The 6,000-nt window shown below is 40.4% G+C and overlaps 1 protein-coding gene across 3 annotated transcripts in view; it reads left to right on the top strand.

Moving 5' to 3' along the window:
* The first annotated feature begins 1,574 nt into the window (after window positions 1-1,574).
* The window catches only part of fbxl17 (F-box and leucine-rich repeat protein 17), a 350,800-nt gene continuing 346,374 nt past the window's right edge, over window positions 1,575-6,000 (top strand). For 2 of the 3 annotated variants that reach the window (XR_006838514.1, XM_046346816.1), the window contains exon 1: window positions 1,575-1,769. The gene's annotated coding sequence lies outside the window, so the exon portion shown is untranslated. Of the gene's footprint in view, window positions 1,770-4,818; window positions 5,042-6,000 lie in introns of all 3 variants that reach the window. The other variant, XM_046346817.1, reaches the window with a different exon arrangement.

Genomic DNA, 6,000 nt, shown 5'->3' with positions numbered 1-6,000 from the left:
GGTTGCCTTTCACCAGCAGGACCCTGACATTTTAAAGGTGAAGAAGGCGCACTTTGTGGCCTTTATAACTATGGTGATAAATAGCTCTGCCAAGGTGGAAAGAAGGTCCAGGAAGATAGAAATCATTGTGAAAGCGGCAGAGCAGTTCCTTGGGCTGAAATATTTCTCGGTGAAGGAGTTACATGAAATATTGTCACAAACTGTACAACCCTCTCAGGCCCTAGAGCCTGAGGAGGGAGCTATAGAGAGTTGAAAGAAGGAAGTGGGAGTTTTGTTTTGTTAATGTACTCTTTTTATTTGGCTGGATTAAGTTAGTTTCCCTATCACATATGGATTTACTTTTTTACCTTGTTTTGGTTTCAACCCATCCAGTTGGTTGTAGTCCGGCATTAAAACCCACAGAAGAAGGACAGATGTCTAAATTATAGGCCTACTCCTGGTGTAGTCTTCTGATTTATTTAATTTCTTTCTGAACAGACAACAGTACTTCTATAACTTTGGCAAATGTATTTCAATTCATCAGGGGTGCTGCCGCATCTCCAGCACCTTCCCCGCATCTATGATTTTTTAAAATTGAACCTTTATTTAACTAGGCAAGTCAGTTAAGAACCAATTCTTATTTGATCACAGCCAGTTGTGATATAGATCGGGATCAAGCCAGGGTCTGTAGTGACACCTCTAGCACTGAGATGCAGTTCCTTAGACAGTTGCACCACTCGTGAGCCCTTCTATAGGTGCAACGCTGGAGAGATGGTAGTTGGCTCGTCTATCAGAGCAGAGAGATCATAGAAAGTGAATCATGAATGTCATTCTCGTTATGTGAGAGATACAAGCGTGATTCGCTCTCTCACCACAGTAATGGCCATGCATTGGTCTATAGGCTACAATGTTGCGCAAACAATAAACTGGGCAGGCCTAACGCCTCTATGCGCAAAATATTACTCTGCATAATCTGGATATGTGGGCAACAAAAGTTCAACATTCACCTTCTGCTACCATTTATGTCAAGCAGTTTACGCATACAATTTGATGCATATGTTCGATAAACCCAAAGTATGCACAACACAAAATGCACTGCAATTGCCTCTGCAACGCAATGCTGTAAGGCAAACGCAGCGTTCCATTGGAAATGAATGTATTTCTGGTGTACCAAAACGCAATAATCCTGTCTGTGTAATCGAGCCGTTACTCGAATCAATTAATAGAATATCAGGCAAGTTTTTACATGACGTTTTTTTAGGTGTCAGGAGGATTACAGAGGAGGCAACTTGAATTAACTCAGAATTTTAAAAAAATCAAATGTTTATATTACAAACGGTGACAATTATTTTTCATGCCAAGAGAGGTATCGAATCCTGGCAAATGGGTTCCGGAACGAAACAGTCCTAAATTGAGAGGTGCGGATCCGGCTCAAATTAAGCACCGATTGCAACTACGTTCCACAATTGTATTTCCAATTGTCATTCGCTACCCCCTTTTATACACAGTACAGTCCAAAGTTGACTACATCACGGATTGGTCACACAGACTGACATTTGGCTCCACCAATAACAGATTGTAAAATCGCGTTTTTGTCGTCTTCCTCTCCCTGCATTTATTTAGTCCGGAAGTGTTTTCTTTGGAGACCAAAACACCATAAAGAATATTTTACCTGAATTGTTGCCAATTTCACATTATTGTGCCCTGAAATTTTAACGCTATACCCGTCCGTGTGTTACACGCGTGGATTATGAGAGCACCATTCGGAGGGGGGAGCACAGCGTGAACTGGTGAGCAGCAATACAATGTAGCTAGAAGCTAGCTATGCACCCTCAGCTAGTATCCGTGTTGCTAACTAGCTATCTATCTAAAACCCAGCTGATCTAGCCACTGTTTTACCACCAGCGACTATCCCTTAGTCTTACCATGTAACCTATTGCTGGATATGTATTATTTAACAAGTTATTTTCATTTTCTATAAAGCAACAGTAATAGCCTGCTTGCTATTCTTCCATTTTAAACCCCAGGCTAAGTGTTTTACATGACAAGTCAGTTGTAAAGGCAGGCACTGTAATGATACACATTGTTGCAAAAAAGCACAGGAGTCCAAAACCTGCTTGCGCCATGTCAATGGTAATGCAAATAAACTCACAATGGATATAATTGAGTAAGGTATATCGCAATATATATACCAATGATTTAAGGCTAAGGGAAGGTAAAGTTTATTCTGATTAATTCGTTTACAAGTCTTCCGTGCTACGTTACAATTTAATCTCTGCTCTCGCAAAAGTTGTAATTACAATGTAGCCTCCTAGCTAGTGAAACCAAGAGTTGCAGAAATCATCTTACTCACTCACTGTCTATTGGGCAGTATCATCACTGTACAAACACTAGCTGACTACCTTAAGAATAATCAAATGGGTTGTAGGAAACATTAAGTAGCTGCTTGCCTTAATACACAACCAGCGATATTCTGGAGACCTACACTGCCCACTATTGTCACTGTCTGTGCTTGACCAATAATAGCAGCTGCTAAATGCATATACAGGACACACTGTTGTGAGTCGAGATGGACCTTACAGTAGCGTTCTATTTCGAGGAACTGACCACCAGCTGCTCCATTATATTTAGGCACAGATAGTATCATAGTTGTGTTTGACCATGACTTGTGATGAAAGACCACACACATATAGAATAGCAGGGGGAAAGATTGTGTTACTGTCACTTTTTGAAGTTCTTGAAATTAATGTAATGGCATATTTTCCTATTATGGTGATATAGTGCAGATGCTATGTTACAGTGTTTGCTTGAATGAGATCTAATGCAGGTCAGTGGAACAGTGGAATGTTTTGGAACTTGACTTGCTGTGATCATAGAGTGGCAGCTTGTCGATTGCTTTATTTAATTTGTAAGGCAAACATTTTGGTTCAGCAGTCTTCGCAAGAGTTTTGGTAACACTTTCGTAACTGCTTTTATACCTATGTGGCACTGTACCCTAATTAGCTCACACTAGTAACAACATTTGTAGTAATATGTTGTTACATAGGCTAGTACTTTGTGCATTTTGATTAAGTTAATGAACACACTCCGTGTCCAATAAGTGTTTTAACATGATTGTCCAATGACTACCTCATCTCTGTACCCCACACATACAATTATCTGTAAGGTCCCTCAGTTGAGCAGTGAATTTCAAACACCAATTCAACCACAAAGACCAGGGAGATTTTGCAGTGCCTCGCAAAGAAGGGCATCTATTGCTAGATGGGTAAAAATAAGACATTGAATATCACTTTGAGCAGGGTGAAGTTATGAATTACTCTTTGGTTGGTTTATTACACCCAGTCACTACAAAGATACAGGCGTCCTTCGTAACCCATTTGCGGGAGAGGAAGGAAACCGCTCAGGAATTTCACCATGAGGTCAATGTTGATTTTAAAACAGTCATAGAGCTTAACGGCTGTGATAGGAGAAAACTGAGGATGGATCAACAACATTGTAGTTAGTCCACAATACTAACCTAGTGTGAAAAGAAGGAAGCCTGTACAGAATAAAACATATTAAAAAACATGCATCCTGTATGCAATAAGGCACTAAAGTAATACTGCAAAATGTGGCAAAGCAATTGAACTTTTTGTCCTGATATATGGAAAGACCTGAAAATGGTTGTCTAGCAATGATAAACAACTAATTTGACAGCTTGAAGATATTTTGAAAAGAAGAATGGACAGATATAGCACAATCCAGGTGTACAAATCTCTTAAACGTTCCCAGAAAGACTCACCGCTGTAATCGCTGCCAAAGGTGCTTTTACAAAGTATTAACTAATGCGTGTGAATACTTATGTAAATGAGATATATCTGTATTTAATTTTCAGTACATTTGCTAAAATGTCTAAAAACATGTTTTTACTTTGTCAATATGGGGTATTGTGTGTAGATGGGTGAGGGAAAAACAATCTATTTAATCCATTTTGAATTCAGGCTGTAACACAAGAAAATGTGGAATAAGTCAAGGGGTGTGAATACTTTCTGAAGTCGTTATGTGTTGTTTTCTGCATTATTTGGTTTTTAGCTCTTAATCAATGCAAGACATATCTGGCATTTTAAATGTCATGGGCAATTCCATGGCAATGGAATTGCGCTGAGACTCAGATTTTATAATTAATATCTATTCCAAACAAAAACCATTGATTTCATAGATGAACAAACCATACAGCTTTATGCACAATGAGTACTTTAAATAAAATACACTGACAATTTGATAAAAACACATTTACTGGAAGAACTGTGCAGGTTTGGTCAAATTAATCAGTAAAATATCCCTCAGTTTGTGACCACCTTTTCCAAAACCACAGTTAAATATCTGTTACGAATTAAGATTCAAAGATGTCTGCAGAAAGAATGGGGTAACAGAATTCCATCATGGGTCCCTGATCTGTACTACACAGAAATGCATCATTATGGATATGAATGTCATTCTCTTCATGGTGATTTGTCCTAAATAGGTACACAAAGTTAGAAATATGCAATATCCTTTGCGTATTTAAGTATTATTCTACACACTTGCTATTATTTTAATGGACTCCGCCACCAAACAAGAACAAATGTGGTTGGACCGGACTAAATCTGAACCAATCACAGACATCTATGTTTTACAAGTTTTGATTTCAAAGTACAGCGCACTAGAGCTCAGTATAGTTCAGTACAGTACATTATAGTGTGCTCAAGCTCTACTGTGTACTGTACTTAACTCTACTCCACTCTATATTACTGTACAGCACAGGACTGTACTGAATTATAATGTACTTTTCTTAACTGTACTGTACTTTGTTGTCCAAAGTTGTGAAACCTAGACCTGACCAGACCAAATCTAAACCAATCATGGACGTCTAGATGTTTGGGCCAAATGAAGGCCGGTCCAGATATCTCTGCACGTTGAAATCAAGACAAGGGCAGACTGACCAAATTTCAACTACTTTTCAACGTCCATGGACGTCCGGTGTCGGTCGGTGTTCGGTGGGTGAGGATGCCGGTTACAGTAAATGGAAAGACTGGGCTCATGGGTAGGTGTCAATACGAGCTGGGAGGGGAGATGTTAATTGAAGAGAGAGAGAGAGAGAGGGGGGACGGGATGTCCAGACTTTTGAAGTTCTTGCTTTGATCACCAGATGACCAAAAGGTAAATAAAAGTTATGAACTGAACAATAAATGTGACAGCTGAACATAACAGTATGCCTGTGGAAGGGGGGACAGTAGCAGGAGACCCTATGAACTGAACATAACAGTATGCAGGTGGAAGGGAGGACAGTAGTAGGAGACCCTATGAACTGAACATAACAGTATGCCAGTGGAAGGGAGGACAGTAGCAGGAGACCCTATGAACTGAACATAACAGTATGCCAGTGGAAGGGAGGACAGTAGTAGGAGACCCTATGAACTGAACATAACAGTATGCCAGTGGAAGGGAGGACAGTAGCAGGAGACCCTATGAACTGAACATAACAGTATGCCAGTGGAAGGGAGGACAGTAGTAGGAGACCCTATGAACTGAACATAACAGTATGCCAGTGGAAGGGAGGACAGTAGCAGGAGACCCTATGAACTGAACATAACAGTATGCCAGTGGAAGGGAGGACAGTAGTAGGAGACCCTATGAACTGAACATAACAGTATGCCAGTGGAAGGGAGGACAGTAGCAGGAGACCCTATGAACTGAACATAACAGTATGCCAGTGGAAGGGAGGACAGTAGCAGGAGACCCTATGAACTGAACATAACAGTATGCCAGTGGAAGGGAGGACAGTAGTAGGAGACCCTATGAACTGAACATAACAGTATGCCAGTGGAAGGGAGGACAGTAGCAGGAGACCCTATGAACTGAACATAACAGTATGCCAGTGGAAGGGAGGACAGTAGCAGGAGACCCTATGAACTGAACATAACAGTATGCCAGTGGAAGGGAGGACAGTAGCAGGAGACCCTATGAACTGAACATAACAGTATGCCAGTGGAAGGGAGGACA

The sequence above is a fragment of the Oncorhynchus gorbuscha genome, linkage group LG04 (genome assembly GCF_021184085.1).
Source record: "Oncorhynchus gorbuscha isolate QuinsamMale2020 ecotype Even-year linkage group LG04, OgorEven_v1.0, whole genome shotgun sequence".
Lineage (NCBI taxonomy): Eukaryota > Metazoa > Chordata > Actinopteri > Salmoniformes > Salmonidae > Oncorhynchus > Oncorhynchus gorbuscha.
This window is presented reverse-complemented; position numbering and strand designations above follow the sequence as displayed.